This window comes from Canis lupus, chromosome 24, assembly GCF_003254725.2.
Source record: "Canis lupus dingo isolate Sandy chromosome 24, ASM325472v2, whole genome shotgun sequence".
Lineage (NCBI taxonomy): Eukaryota > Metazoa > Chordata > Mammalia > Carnivora > Canidae > Canis > Canis lupus.
In genome coordinates this window covers 39700182-39716532 of record NC_064266.1, presented here as the reverse complement: position 1 = coordinate 39716532, position 16351 = coordinate 39700182, and the positions used below count along the sequence as shown (strand labels likewise).

Sequence of the window (16351 nt, the reverse complement as noted above, 5' to 3'; positions counted from 1 at the left end):
CACACACTTTAAAGTCCAGAAAAGCAAGGACACCACCACCATCCCTCCTTGCCTGCCAGAGGAGACAACCAGATAATTCAGAAAAGCTATTTTCAATTTCAACAAACACAGGACTTTTATCTCTTTGAAAAACGCAACTTTATTTTTTATTCCAGTTTGGCTTTTTCTGTTTCAATTTTCACTTGGGTGCAGATCCTGAGATGATATGGATTATTTTTCAGAACATACTCCTCCACCGCTCCTGCTTTGGGTGGAATATACTTCCCTGCACTACTGGACTTGTAGTCCAACTACAAGTTGGACTTGGCTCCTGTGACTTTGTTAACCAAAAGGCCCTTAGTAAGCACGATTCCCACCAAGCCTTGAAGTGATTTGCATGGTGGATCATGCTCTTTTGGGCTTCCAACACTGACATGAGGAGCAAAAGTCTGCTCATCCGAGGAGGATGAAAAATGCCTGGTTGTGACCCAAGACTGGAAGCCCAGCTCAGTGGGGTCTAGATCATCTGAACATCAACTAGCTTGCAGATGTTTTTGTGAGATTAAATAATTACTGTTTTAAGCCACTGAGTTTGGGAATGATTTGTTACGTGGCATAATTGTGGCAATAGTTGACTGATGTTGGCCCCATAATACTTACAGGTCTTCATCTGGCCATGGGCATACCAATACAGTTACTAAATTGCAGGGGGTGGGGGGGCGGGGCGCAAATTTAATTTTAAAAGATCCTTCAAACACTTGCCGTCCTGATTTGACTTTGTTATGTAAATTAAGGTCAATTATAGCCTTTGATGCACCAAATGAAATTTGAGGCCCATAATGTTTAAATGAAGCAGCATATGGTTGAGGAATAAAAGAGGTAGAAGGCACTCATTTATTTATTCAGCACTAGATAAAGCCTTCATTCCACAAATGCATCGTCCAAAAAAAAAAAAAAAAAAATGGTTCACTCGTTAAAGAGATGCTCTTGGAGTTCTTTTGTACTAGACTTTGTAGATGCGGATTTGAGTCAAGGGCTTACCGTAAGCCAAGCACTATTCTTAGTGCTTTACCTACATCAGTTTATTTAAAACCCTCAAAAGTTAATGTCACAGTCACTGTGGTTCTTCTTTCCAACTGACAGGTAAGAAAAATGAGGAAGCAGGAGCATAAATGACTTATCCAAGCTTCCATGACTGGTAAGTGACAAATTCGGGATTCAAACCCGGGCTCTCTGATTTCAGAGCCCACACTCTTACCCCCCTACCCATGGTAAGACATCTAGTTTTTACTGACAGTTTGTTTTATGGAGTAAAAGGGGCAGCTGCTTCTAACAAGAAGGCAAATCAATCATACAAACCACAGGCTGGACCAGGATGGAAAAGAACAGGAAACTAGGTTAAGAACAGTAGGGAGGGGGTACCTGGGTGGCTCAGTGGTTGAGCATCTGCCTTTGGATCAGCGCGCAATCCGGGGTCCTAGGATCAAGTCCTTCTCCCTCTGCCTGTGTCTCTGCCTCTCTCTCTCTCTCTCTCTCTCTCTGTCTCTCATGAATAAATAAATAAAATTAAAAAAAAAAAAAAAAAAAGAACAGTAGTGAAGACCTGTTTTGGACAGGAGACCAGAGAAGTCTCTAGTTAGGTGAAGCTGTCTGAAGGATGAAAATGATCACACAAAAAAATGGCTGGGAGAAAGAAGAATGTTCTGGGCAGAAAGAATAGCAGGGAGTTGTCTCCAGTCAGGACACAGCTTGGTGTGCGTTAGGGACTGAAAAATGGTCCAATGCTTCAGTGACATTGAAAAGACAGTGGTCTCTTACTCTTTGCCATAGGACAGGGGTCAGTCAATAGAGTTTTTTGTAAGGTGCCTAATAGTAACCATTTTAGACTTTATAGGCCACAATTAGTCAACTGTGACATTATAGTGCAAAAAAAACCCCCCAAAAATAGAAAAACCATACACAGTAAGTAAACAGATGAGAGTGGCTGTAGTCCAATAAAACTGTATATATGGACATTGACATTTGGATTTCATTGTGACAGTTGTACAAATAGTAAATAGGTGTGAAGACACACGGGACATTCATATCTGGTGCATTTCCAGCATATCAGGTTGGAATTATTATGAAATATTATGGGAATATTATGATACGTGATACACCTTGACTGTGGAACTCTGGTGAGTTCTCTGTCAAAATGGAATATAGGTCATACTGGTAAGAACACGAGGCAGTTTTGAATTAAAGAAATGACAAGCTATTGGGTTATTTAATCGTTGCGTTAGGATTCTTCCGCAAAACAGTAACAATTGAATATAAGTGTATAGGAAGAGATTTCTTATAAGGAACTGGCTCACACAATTAGGCTGAGAAGTCTCATGATTTGCCATCTGCGGGCTGGAGATCCAGGAGAGCTGGTCTGATCCAGCCTAAGCTGAAAGGCCCCAGTACCAGGATCACTGGGAGCAGGAATAGATGTCCCAGCCCACACAATCAGGCAGGAAGGGCCAACTTCTGCTTTCCTCTGCTTTTCTGTTCGATTCAGACCCTCCAGGGATTAGATGATGCCCAATTACCCTGGGCAGGGCAACGTGCTTTACTGAATCTACCCATCCAAATGCTAATTTCATCTGGAAGCACCCTCCCACACACAACCAGAAATAAAGTTTAACCAAATATCTGGGTACCCCGTGATCCAGTCGACATATAAAATTAACCTAAAAGAGTCAATGATCTATGATCACCCAGAAAAAAAAAAAATCACGTGCTTCCTAAAATACTGCCCTGACAAAAATAACATAAAATGCACGGTCCATCTTTACCCAGGAGAACAACAAACTGATTAATGGGTGTCACCATTTGAGGAGAGTCTGAGATTCCTCACTGCCCAAGAAAACTTGAATTGCCCTGAAATCTTAAAGAGGTCATATGTGAGAAGAAAACTGAGAGATGTTTTCCCAAATTTGACCTAAGAACTCCAAAAATTTACATCACCTAAGTAGCAATGAGCCGAGAAGCCAAAAGAAACTTTCTAAACTGACTGTAATAAAAAATGTTATTTTTCAGGTTAACAAATTTTGTAGTTTGCAGTATTGTCTCCTTTTATTCAAATTAAATATTAACTTTTATGACTAACCTGTGCTCTTTTTATTAAGGAAAGCCCCCAAACTGTAAGATCTTCAAGGCCTACAGACTGGAACCAGCTCTAATTAAGCACCTACTGCATGAGCCAAGCACATCTTGATGCTAGAAATAGAGCATTGAACAGAACAGACAGTGGTTAAAAAAAAAAAAAAAAAAAAAAAAAGAACAGACAGTGGTGGTTTTAAAATATACCCATGAATTCCATGAATCCATTGATACTCCCCTCCTTCAAAAGGCAGAGGCTGTTTGCTTTCCCTTTGAGTGTAGGCTGGACCTGGGACTTGTTTCTGGGGAGTAGAATATTCTGCAAGTGACATTGGGTGGCATTTAAGACTAGTCATAAAATACAATGCTGTTCGCCTCTTGTTCCTTGTGTCTGGAAGCCAGCTGCCTTGTTGTGAGAACGCTCCGCAGAATTAGGGGAAGGCCCACACAGTGAGGAATGAAGGCCTCCGGCTCATAACCATGCAAGGACGCCGTCTTAGAAGAAGAGTCTCCAACTGCATGTACTCAAGCCTGGAGATTCAGCCAACATCTTGGCTGCTCGTAAGGCCCTGAGCCAGAACCATCCATTCAAACCCGCTATCCACGATTTCCCAACCTCAGTAACCAGATGAGGTAAGAAATATGTGTTAAGTCGTTACATTTTGGGGCAATTTGTTACACAGCAAGCAATCACTAACACACCGACAAAAGTCTTGGCTTTAGGACTCTGACTTTCTGATGTTTATTTAATAGGCATTGAATAAATGTTTTTTGAGAGAATGATGAATGATGGTAAGCTAGGGAAATGCATCCAATTATCATTAACTGTTCATTCACTTATCAAATATTTACTGAGCAGCCTCCTACGTTCATCCATGTTCTAGGCAGCAAGCTAGGATAATAAGAAAGATGTAACAACCCTCCCCTTGTGGAGCTTCCAGTCTGGTAGAAAAAGCAAGTTTTTGCCATGTGTCTGACACTCCCTGCAGGACCCTGAAATCAAGTTTCCCTGTCCCAGATGTGTGCATCACCTCATTCATTCCTCACGCTGGCCCCTCCCTCTCGCCCACATCCACGCTACAGCCTTCCCCAGGCTCCCTTGCCACTTAGCAATATGACACAATTCAAGCCAGTGCAGCACAGGCAGGAGATTGGTGGGCAGGGTTTGGTGTCTTAGGAAAGAAAAGATGTCCCTAGGTCCTGTGTCAGGAGGGTGCTGTGGGCGACACATCCTACAAGCATCAAGAAGAGTTGAGAGAAGGGCTCCTGGGTGGCTCAGTCAGTGCAGCACCTGCTTTTGGCTCAGGTCGTGCCCTTCGGATCCTGTGATCCAGGCCTGCCTCAGGCTCCCTGCTCAGGGGGAAGTCTGCTCCTTCCTCTCCCTCTGCCCCTCCTCCTACTTCGTGCTTTCTCTCTGGCGCCCTCTCTCTGTCTCAAATAAATAAAATCTTAAAAAAAAAAAAAAAAGAGGAAGAAGGGCTGAGAGAGAGCTGCAAAGCTCTGACATTCTTTAGCCACCGAAACATTATAGTAACTGCCTGCCTCTGGATTTCCTTTTAAGCGAGAGAAAAAAATAATAACCTGTTCGTTGAAGTCTCTGTTGGGTTATTGTTGTTGCTACTTACAGCTAGGAGCATTCCCGAGTGACTTGATGGAATTGAAGTGGAGAACCAAGGTCACAAAGGCGATGAACGGAGCAATCAGAAATCAAAACCAGATCTTATGAAGCCCCGAATCTCTATCTAATCATGATGCTATATTGTCATTGTGGTTTCCACAAGCGAGAAGGAAAAAATAAAATAAAATAAAACCACTACAGCAGATGTATTTATCTCGTTTCCCTGATTTTATCCGGAGTAACAAGGCTTTCTGATGTCATCTCAAACCATAGGACATTAAATCTGCATTCCAGGTTTAACAAATACTTAATTGCAAATTTAGGGGAGGTCATGGAAAGTACTAAGGACTTCCTTAATATTGATGATGTTGTTGGAAATGTGCTAACCATGGATCCAGCGTTGAGAAGAGTTGGTAAAGACAGATCCCGTTCCTTGAGGGTCCCTTCAGTAAAATATTCATGGGACACTTACAATGTGCCCCGTGATTTAGTCCCATGATCTCACCGGGTGTCTCTGTCACCCAGCAAGTTGAGCCCATGCACCCCACTTTACAGTTCAGAGGGGGTCAGCAGCTTGTGCAGGGTGATCTGGTGTGTGAGCAGCTCAGGATTGAGCCCTGCCCCGGTCCGGAGCCTGGGCCGTCGACTGTCGGGACGGAGGGTAATACCATGTGTCTGTATGTGAGAGTAGAATAAGTGAGCCTGGGTTTGGCAGCAGTTGTGACAGTTTATACATGAAGGAATAAAGTTTGGGAAATGCTCTGGCAGAGGATATTGGAGTGAAAATAAACATGGGTCAGTTCCTGCTCCAGCCCCATCTGGCTGTGCTGTTAGGCAAGTCTCACGATCTCCGGGAGCCTCAGTTTCTTCTCTGTGAAATGGATATCCACTGACACCCACCTCACAGTTGTTCTGAGGACTCAGGGGGGCAGAGCCGCGGGACCGGAGGCAGGCTGTGCAGCCAGTCCTCAAAAAACATTAATGGCAACCATTTTAGTTATTGTTGCGCGCTTCCTGTACGCAAGGGAGACAGCTTCATTGTTTTGATCCGGGTATTTCTCAACCATTCTGTACATGCTTTGTGTTGAAAGGAGAAATATGTAGTCATCCAGAGAGCAAATAACCTCTGCAAAAGCCATGTCCCGAATTTTGCTAAAAAACAATCCATCAGTCTTCCCTGCCTGTGGCATGGCACAGATGCAAAGAGCACAGTGAGGGCCGCAGGGAGGGGCAATGGAGGGTCTTGCCTCCCTGGCTTGCAGCTTCCTCTTGCCCCCCAACACCCTACCCCTGCCACTTCTTTCCTTCTTATTCCCATTAACCCGGTTCTCCCTTCACAACTTTTTTTCCCCAGTTACACCAGCACTTATTTTTGTTTTGAGATAAAGCCCTGACCTCTCCCCTCAAAAGTAGTTTCCTGGCTTAGAGGAGAAAAGCAAGCATAATTGGGGAGTTCCCATTTTCCAAGAAGGATGTTGGAACATGAGACAGGCAGTGGCTCCCCAGTGGTCCCCACCTCCTGGTATCCATATCTCTGGGTGATGCCTTCCCTCAAGTGTGGGCTGGCCTACTGACTTTTTAACACATGGAATACTCACAGATGATGGGATGTCACTTCCATGGTTGGGTTACAAAGGACGGGACCTCCATCTTGCTTGCTGACTCTCTCTCTACTACCTTCTCAGCTCTCACGCTCTGATGAAGCCAGTTGCCATGGGGGGAAGCCTAGTGGCAAGGAAATGCCCCTGGTCTTTGACCAACAGCAGAAGACCTGAAATCCTCAGCCCCCCACCTCTGGAGGAGTCGAAACTTACCGAGAGCCACATGAGCTTGGAAGCTCCAGTTGAGCTTTCAGATGAGACCCCAGCCTAGGCTCATACCTTGAATGCAGACTTGCAAAAGACCCAGCTAAGCAGGATCCTGATTCTGACCCACGGAAACTGAGCGCCTTGTTACGAGTTGCTGTATTTTGTGTGCGTGGATAATTTGTTACGCAGTCATAGAGAACTAATCAGACCCACAGCCTCAATCAATAATGAACAGAGAGGAAGAAAAGGAAAGAGCTGGATGAAGATCTGGCATCTCTGGATGCTGGCCACCTTCTGCCATCCAATACGTACTCGCCCTGAGTGACGAAAGGCACCTCTCTTTCCTGCCTTGATTTCTTCTTCTGCCAAATGAGAGGATTGAATTGGGGATTGTAACTTTTCTGTAGTTTCTCTCTCTCTCTCTCTCTCCCTCTCTCTCTCAAAATCGAATGATGTTCACCCTGGGCTCACATTCCAACTTGGCCACAGTCAAAGCCAGATAGAAGCTGTCCTCATGAAACGGGGCCTGGGGTTTCTATTCACCTCAGTCCTCACCTGAACTGCTGTCCTCATTTATATCACCTGCCAGGCATGGCAGGTGAGGTGGTGGATTCCTGAAGCAAGTGATCCCCTGTATTGGATTGCTTCTTTTGATGAGCAGACTAGCAGACGCCAGGTTGGGAAAAGGCATGCAAGACGCCTGGTGGGGGGCGCGGGGGGCGGGAGGGCCTCATAGGACGGGATTATGGGGAAGAAGCCAGAGGAGGCTGGGAGACAGGCAGACCACGCACTGGTCCCATCTCTGCAGAGGAGAAAAAAGGAAGAAAGAACGGGTGGGTAAGAAAGATCTGAGACTGTAAGCCATCCTCAGAAAGTTTTGCCAAAGCCCCATGTCTCCCAGAAATGAGCCTGCTTTAATACCCCTGTGGCATGCAGTCGCAGGTAAGGAACAACCTGAGAGGAACCTGGAGTTAGGACAAATGCAGATCCCAGAGCGCAGCTCCCAGGGCCCTCGATCAATTATGGTCCCCGCTGTGGGACACCCAAGGGGCAGATTTTCACAACTTTCACAGCCCGTGAGCTTCCTTCTAGTCTAAAAATCCTACCTGAATGTGGGCCTGAGGGATCAATGTGGCCCTCACATGCATTTTGGTTGGCTCATGGCATTTCAAAACGTCAGCTACAACACTAAAACCTCCATCTACAGAAGAAAAATGGAATAAATTGGACGTTAAAACCGATTTAAAACCTGCGCTGTGCGAAAGACACTGTGAACAGGACAGAAAGTCAAGCCACAGAGTAAAAGAAATTAGTTGCAAATCATCTATCTGACAAATCACATATTTGTATCCAGAATACAAGTTTTAAAACCTCCAAAATTCAGGAATAAGGAAACAAATCACCCAATATTTTTTAAGTATTCTCTACGCCCAGGGTGGGGCTGGAACTCACAACCCCAAGATTTGCATGCTCTGCCAACTGAGCCAGCCGGGCCCCGCACCCCAAACCACCCAATACTTTTAAATGGGCATAAGATTAGAACAGACACCAATAAAAGTATAGATACTTGTGACGAATAAACAAATGAGAAGATGTCCAACATCTTCAATCTCCACAAGATCCCCTGCACACCTGTTAAAATGGCTAAAACTTTTTTAAAAAACTGATGAATATCAATTGCAAGCCTTCACAGGGCTGCTGTCAGGATTAAATAAAATAACGTGCGTGCAATGCTGGGCACAGAAGGCATCCTCAGGACGTGTATTATCAGAAACTTCAGAAGAAAATTAAGAGCCAGAGTTTCGGAAGAAAAGCCTAGAAGGAAGAGAGAAGGACCAAAATTTGAACGAAATGTCTATGTATAGAAGTTCCTCTCGGGGGACCCCTGGGTAACTCAGCGGTTTAGCGCCACCTTCGGCCCGGGGCGTGATCCTGGAGACCCGGGATCGAGTCCCACATCAGGCTCCCTGCATGGAGCCTGCTTCTCCCTCTGCCTGGGTCCCTGCCTCTGTGTGTGTGTGTGTGTGTGTGTGTGTCTCATGAATAAATAAAATCTTAAAAAAAAAAAAAAAGAAGAAGTTCCTCTCAAAGGAATTCATCTGTCTTGCAGAAAATTTCAGCCACTACTAGCTCACCTGCCCCCTGTTCAGCCAGGAAGACAATGTGAAAATGGCATTGCATTTACCAAACACCTGCTGTTCCCCAGTACCGGGCACAGCCTGTCACTTTGCTAGCCTGCGGTGCTGGACAAGGCTCAGAGAGGTCAGCAGCCGGCCCAAGGCCACACAGCGAGTGAAGGGCGGAGCCAGAATTCCCAACAAGTTGGTTCTCTTCTCCCTGTGCAATGCAGCCTCCCAACCCGGGCAGGGGAAGAAGCGGGCAGAGTGATGTTCCTTGTGCAGGGGAGGTTTCTACTTTATTTATCAGGCTTGCTGCACCCACAAAGTCTCCTCCCACCCCCGCCACCTTCGGAGGTGCCAACAGTTTTAGCCTCCTATGGGGTATCCCTCTCCTACATTCCTCCCACCCTGTTATGTCAGTGTCAGCCGGTGCCACCCAGCATGCTTTTCACTTGCACCCCCCTAAGGAAGCTTTGTAGACTTTTTTTGTTTCCCTAACTGCCCCCCAGGAGATGTTAACACCACCGATCTACTGCATATCTGTGTATGTACTGGGACACACGTGCGTGCTTAATAACCGGCGTGGGATCTTGTGCCCCCTTCCCCCGAGAGCCAGTGTGACCCCCCTGAGGGCAGCTCTGCACCCCTTGGGGTCGGGGTGATGACCGAGGCAGGGACAGCCGCGCAGTGAGAGCCAGGGCTTGGTGGGTGCCTGCGGCTGCTGTAAGAGCCTCACCTGCCCCGACACAGCCTGGAAGCAGCAGAGCTCCACCGGCTTCTCCTGGAGGTTGGAACCCGTTTCCCCTTCGATTTGGCTCTTCCTCAATCTCTTTCCATCTTTGTCCGCTTAAAACCTAGATGCAGAAGTGATTCTAGGAACGCGAAAACCACAGGAGGGTGTTGGCTTCTCTTCCAGGTGACCAGATCACTCTTGATCATCCCAAATTCCCTATTTTCCCAGCTTTTTAGACGTGTTCTGGGCCGTCTCTTTAATTCCACCGCGGTCTTTCTCAGTCACTGTGTCCGGGGAAGCATGTAGGCTTTGGAAACGTACCCAACCCCCTCTTTTCTAGAACTTATGACAGCTAAACTCCCTCAGGTGCCGAGCAAGAGTCTCTTCGGGGATTATCAACATCCCATTTTTGCAACACCTGCCGTTTCACACACGAGGTGACGGAGGCCCAGGGATGTCAGCGAATTCAGCCCAGGTCACACGGGGATAAGTGGTGGCCAGGCCAGGCTGCACAGCCAGGACAGGCGGGCTCCAAGTGCATGGGACTAACCACGATGAGAAGCCACGGCTTAATTTTAGCGTATCACTTCCCTCAAAGGGGGGTGGGGGGACAGAAGATGGAAGTTTTCAAAGGGGGAGGGGGCCTCATTGTGCTCTGCATACGGTTACTCTCCCAGCCACCAAAGGATACCCTGGTGATGAGCAGTACATAGACTTTTTTAGTGGTGCACATGACAACGGGTTAAGATTTGCTACCCACCTCCAAAAAAAGAGGGCCCCACCTCCCTCAGCTGGGTCAGTCAGTAGAGCATGTGACTCTTTTTTTTTTTTTTTTTGAGCATGTGACTCTTGATCTCAAGGTTGTGAGTTCAAGCCTCTTGTTGGGCATAGAGTTTACTTAAAAAAAAAAAAAAAAAGTTTGCTACCCAACCATTTACTGCTTTTAGTAAGATGCTTCCTTCTTACTTCTCGATTACTATATTATAAAATGATTCTCTCAAGGGAGAAATCTCCCAGGGGCGACAAGGCTCCAAGGAGAAATGCTCACCCTCTTACGCTTTGCCAGATGCGTCCAGAATCTTCGGACAGATTTGAGTAATGAATCATATTTCCTATGTTGCCCAGGTTTTGCTTCCCACCTAATGTTCTGCAGCCCGGTTTACACTGTGTGACTTTGAATAGCTTCCTGTATTCTTCTAGAATTCAGCCAACATTCTTTCAGTTTCTCTTCCTAGTTTAAGGAAGGAAAACATGTACTTCTATAATGATCTAAAATGTTACTTCTCTATTATGTACACAATGTGCCTTCTGTACACACTTCATACAAATCACCACTTTCTCCCCCCCCACCCACCCACCACAGCTTCCGGTAGGTGCCCAATAGCCAGTTTCTGGGTAAGAAAGGGAGTCTTACAGAAATGAAGTGACTGGTCCAGACACACAACCGGGTATTGTGCAAGCAGAATTTGGTTTGCCTTTTGCTGGCCCACGGGCTTTTCAGCAACACCATTCTCCCACATGTGGCCAGTACATCAGTCAAAACTTTCTCTTTCGGGCACCTTTGAAACTTCCAGCAAAAGCCTGAATTTTCCATTTCTAACCCCCCAAAATTCTTTTTTCTACTTGACATTTTCAGCCAATCACTTTTTTTTTTTTTTTTTTTTTGTTCTTAAAAACTGGCAGGCAGGGGCACCTGGGTGGCTCAGTGGGTGAGCATCTGCCTTCAGCTCAGGGCATAATCCTGGGGTCCTGAGATCAAGTCCCGCATCGGGTTCCCCGCAGGGAGCCTGCTTCTCCCTCTGCCTGGGTCTCTGCCTCTCTGTGTCTCTCATGAATACATAGATAAATAAATCTTTTTAAAAAAGAAAAAGAAAGAAACAAAAAAGATCAAGCATCAAAACCAAACTCAGACACAGTAGGGATGTTGGGATGATCAGAGCAGGAGTTTAAAACCATGATAATTAAGATGCTAAGAGCTCTAATGAATAAAGTAGACAGCAAATAAGAACAGACGGGCAACGTGAGCAGAGATGAGAATTCCAAAGAAGGAAAAAGAAATGCTAGGGATAAAACACTGTCACAGAAAGAAGAATGCCTTTGACGGGCTTACTGGGAGCCTGGATCCAGCAGAGGACAGAATCTGTGAACTTGACGGTATTTCCACAGAAACTATGAAAACTGAAAGGCATAGAGAACAGAGACAAGAAAAGAAAAGAAAGAAAAGAAAAGAAAAGAAAAGAAAAGAAAAGAAAAGAAAGAAAAGAAAAGAAAAGAAAAGAAAAGAAAAGAAAAGAAAAGAAAAGAAAAGAAAAGAAAAGAAAAGAAAAGAAAAGAAAAGAATATCTAAGGACTGAGTGGCTCCATCAGCTAAGCATCTGCCTTCAGTTCAGGTCATGATCTCGGGGTCCTGGGATCAAGCCCCACATTGGGCTCCCTGCTCAGGGGGGAGTCTGCTTCTCCCTCTGCCTCTGCCCCTCTTCCCTACTCATGCTTTATCTGTTTCTCAAATAAATGATTTCTTTTAAAAAAGGGAATATTCAAGGACTGTGGGACAATTACAAAAGGTATAACACACAGAGTAGGAATATCAGAGAAGAAAGAAAGGCACAGAGGGGACATTTGAAGCAAGAATGACTCTGAATTTCATCTCAGCTAATTCCAGACACTAAACCACAGATCCCAGAAGCTCAGGGACACGAAGCAGAAATAAATGCCCCCCAAGAGCTACAGCTAGGCATATCCTATTTAAATTGCAGGAAATCAAATATGAAGAGAAAATCCTGAAAGAAGTCAGAGGGCAAACCCCTTACCTGGAGGGGAATAAAGATGCTAATCACATCTGAGTCCTCAGAAGCCAACCAAGCCCAGAGGAGAGGAGAGTGAAATAAATTTCCTTCCAAAGGGAAGGAGAAATGAAGACTTTCTCAGACAAACAAAAACTGAGAGGATTTGTTGCCAGTGGATTTGCCTTGCCAGAAATACTAACAGGTGTTTTTCAGCTCTGGATGAAGGTAATCAAAAAGCACGAACTTATGATTATATGATGAATAAGTACGAAGGATGTAGTGTACAGGAGGATGTCTATAGTGAACTCCTGTATGGTATATTTGAACCTTGTTAAGAGAATAGATACACAGAGTTCTCATCAGAAGAAAAAATAATTGGGGGTGCCTGGGTGGCTCAGTGGTTGAGCATCTCCCTTTGGCTCAGGTTATGATCCTGGGGTCCTGGGATGGAGCCCTGCATCAGGCTCCCTGCTCAGTGGGGAGTCTACTTCTCCCTCCCCCTCTGCTGCTTGCTCCCCTTGCTTGTTGCCCACTCTCTCTCTCTCTCTCTCTCTCCATCAAATAAATAAATAAGAGGGGCAGCCCAGGTGGCTCAGCGGTTTAGCACCGCCTTCGGCCCAGGCCATGATCCTGGAGACCTGGGATCAAGTCCCACATTGGGCTCCCTGTATGGAGCCTGCTTCTCCCTCGGCCTGTGTCCCTGCCTCTCTCTGTTTCTCTCATGAATAAATAAATAAAATCTTTTAAAAAGTAAATAAAATCTTTAAAAAATTTTTTTCTTCTTCCCTTTGTGTTATATGAAATGATGGATATTAACAAAACTTATTGTAATCATTCCACAATATGTGAAAGTCAGACCATTAGTGTGTACGTCTTAAACTTACACATTGCTGTATGTCAATTATATCTCAATAAAGCTAAAAAAAATGTTCTTTAGAGAGAAGGAAAATAATATAGGTGAGAAGCTTGGATCTGCATCAAGAAAAGCAGAACATCAGAGAAGGGAAAAGTGAAGGTAAAATAAAAAATTATATTTTCCTTATTCTTAAGTGCTCTAACAGATAACAGGATATTCAGAATAATCACTGCAACAATGTATTCAATCACATATTCTCCGGTGTGTGTATGTATGTGAGCTTATGTAGAAGGGAAAGGGAGCGATGATACAAGGGATGAGGATTTGGCTAGCACAGTTGACCCCCGAACAATCTGAGGGTCAGGACCACTGACACCCCATGAAGTGAAACTTCTGATCCCCCCAAAACTTAACCACTCACAGCCTAAACGAGGCCTTACTAATGACATAAACAGTCAATTAACACATATTTTCTAGGTTCTATGCATTACACACTGCTGTCTTCCAGTAAAGCGTCTAGAGCAAAGCAATGCTGTTAAGAAAATCATAAGGAGGGCACCTGGGTGGTTCAGTGGTTGAGCATCTGCCTTTGGCTCAGATCGTGATCCCAGGGCCCAGGATCGAGTCCCACCACCAGGCTCCCTCTGCCTGTGTCTCTGACTCTCTCTCTGTCTCTCATGAATAAATAAATAAAATCTTTTAAAAAAATAAAATAAAATCATAAGGAAAATACATTTACAGTACTGTATTTATCAAAAAACACAATAAAATGTATATGAGTGGACCCACACTCTTCAAACCTGTGTCGTCCAGAGGTCAACTTGCACTACCTGCGACGTGGCATAGTGTTATTTGAAAGTAGACTTGTATTCATTGTAAAGGTGTAGGTGTATGTACCTAAGCCTATATTGCAAATTCTAGGCCAATTGCTAAAAAAAAAAGTAGCACAGCCCCACAGCCAAGCGGACACACAGTCGGAGAGTGTGCTCCCCTCCTGGGGATGAGCAAGAAACGGGGCTCCAGACACAGGCTCTGTGTGGGGCTGGGGGCAGCTGCACTCGCTGGGCCTCTCAGCCGGAAAGAACTGGTACTCTTACTTCCCCAAGCGGCTGCACCTGGCACCCCTGGGCTTCCCTTCAGCTGCAGAGAGGGGGGCATCCAGCAGGCCTGACCTCGGCAGCTCTCCCCACTCCGGGACCTTTTGCAGTATGATTGCAGCTTGCTGCCTACTTACCTGTTGACGTCAATGCCCATGGCATCTTCAAGCTAGATTTCGAAGACGAAGGCCCCAGGTGTGTGTCTTCTCACATCTACCTCCCCATGCCTGAAACCCCGGCCTGGCTCAGTTTAACAAGAGTGAGAAACAGGTGCGTGAGAGATGAGGGCAAGGAAAGAAGAGAGGGAGGATGGAAGAAAGCAAGGAAGGGTGGAAGGGAGGCAGGGAGGAGGGAGGGGGAGGGAAGAGAGGAGGGGAGAGGGAGGGAAGAAAAGTTTGCCATAAAGTGCTAGAATAAGGATCAAAGTTCTGCCTTTTAACTGCTTCAGGGCCAATGAAAAGGGGCTGGGGGGGTGCAGGACAACATAGGGGTCCAAGGTAGAACCTCCTTAGTCTAACAGACCTCAATTCCAATCTCAGATCCCCCACTTACCAGCTCTGTGTTCTAGGCAAATTCCTTCTGCAGACCTCCGTTTCCCCATCCATAAAATGGGAGTAATAATAGCATCCGTGTTATAAAAGCTTCATGAGATCACGCATGTCAAGCTCATGTCAAGCTCTCACTGTAGATCTCTCCCACAGAGTAAGCTCTCAGGGAATGTTGCTGTTGTACCACGGTTAGTTATTCTTAGCAGTTGATGTGAGCCTCCAGATTTGGTAAGGCAGCCGGAGGAGGCCAGAGAATAGTTAAGGGGTGCATTTGAGGGATAAGACTTATAAAAAAAAAAGAAAAAAGCATTTCTTGTTCCCCGTCTTTGGGCCCTAGCAGGAAGTTGTTGACTTGAGAAAAAAAACGCAAGCGTTGTGGCGTCTCAGACAGAACTCAGGGCAGCCTGTACCTGGAATGTTCTCTCCAGTCACCACGCCCTATCATGGAGCTGAGGAACAGCCAGGAGAGCACTACGGATCAGAGGAAGGGGAGCACTGAGAGGCTGAAGGGGAGGGAGTGGAGGCCACTGCTAAGAAATAAATTGGAAGCACTTGGGTCTGCAAAGATGAAGTCGGGGCAGGGAGGCCATAAAATCAAATTGTGCTCACTCATGAAAGCTCTAAGAGGTGCACTCATTTGGCCAAAACATTGAACACTGTACCTGCCGGCCAAAGGATGCGGAGAAAGGGGAGCCCTCGTGCACTGTTGGTGGGCATGCAAACTGGCTGCAGCTGCTCTGTGCAATCTCTTGATGGAGGTTCCTCAGAAAGTTAAAAATAGAGCTACCCTACAACTCAGCAGTTGCACTACTGGGTATTTACCCCAAAGAATACAAAAATGCAGATTCAAAACACATGCACCCCAATGTTTATAGCAGCATTATTAACAATAGCCAAACTATGGAGAGAGCCCAAATGTCCATCAACTGATTTTATATATATATATATAAATTAATATAGGCAAATTAATTAATATAAATTAATTAAAATTTAAATTAAAAAAATTTAAAAATGAAAAGCCTGAAAGAAGAATCTGTAGGACAAATAGGATCGAGGAGCAAGCAGTGCCCTTCGTCAATGGGATAGGTAAAATCATTCATTCACTTGATAAATGTTGGCTGATGGCTCCGAGTCAGGCGCTAATGTGGCCCTGGGGTTCCAGCAGTAAATACACAGGATTTCCTCTTAAGAAGTTTGCATCCCAGGGCACTTGTCCTGATGAGCACCGGGTGATGGATGGAGGTGTTGAATCACTATATTGTACACCTGAAGGAAATATAGCACTGTATGTTCACTCTACTGGAACTAAACTAAAAATTAAAATAAAATAAAATAATAAAGTCCGCATCTCTTATATGGAGACAGTCCATAAGGAAGCAAAGAAATCAGTGGCATAGTGTCAGGTTATGACAAGGACCAAGGGAAAAACGAAGCTAGATTATAAATGGGAGTGACAGAGGGGAGAGTAGCTTGGGATGGGGTGCAAAGCGAAAACCTCCAAACAGAAAACCAATTAACAGGAGATCCCTGGGTGGCTCAGCGGTTTGGCACCTACCTTTGGCCCAGGGCGCGATCCTAGAGTCCTGGGATCGCGTCCCACGTCGGGCTCCTGGCATGGAGCCTGAATCTCCCTCTGCATATATCTCTGCCTCTCTCTCTCTCTCTGTCTATCGTGAATAA

General features: G+C 45.4%; 1 long non-coding RNA gene across 3 annotated transcripts; it reads right to left on the bottom strand.

The window, feature by feature from the left end:
• Positions 1 to 3600: 3600 nt before the first annotated feature.
• Positions 3601 to 15424, bottom strand: LOC112674136 (uncharacterized). 3 transcript variants are annotated; one of them, XR_004809110.2, is made up of 5 exons: positions 14676 to 15424; positions 7638 to 7732; positions 6538 to 7333; positions 6322 to 6448; positions 3601 to 5800 (listed from the first exon to the last, which is right to left on the bottom strand). It is a non-coding gene; the product is annotated as an uncharacterized LOC112674136 (long non-coding RNA). The 3 variants fall into 3 exon arrangements; XR_004809111.2 differs by having other exon boundaries at positions 6322 to 6893; positions 7087 to 7333; XR_003145249.3 differs by having other exon boundaries at positions 6322 to 7333.
• Between the last annotated feature and the right edge of the window lie 927 nt (positions 15425 to 16351).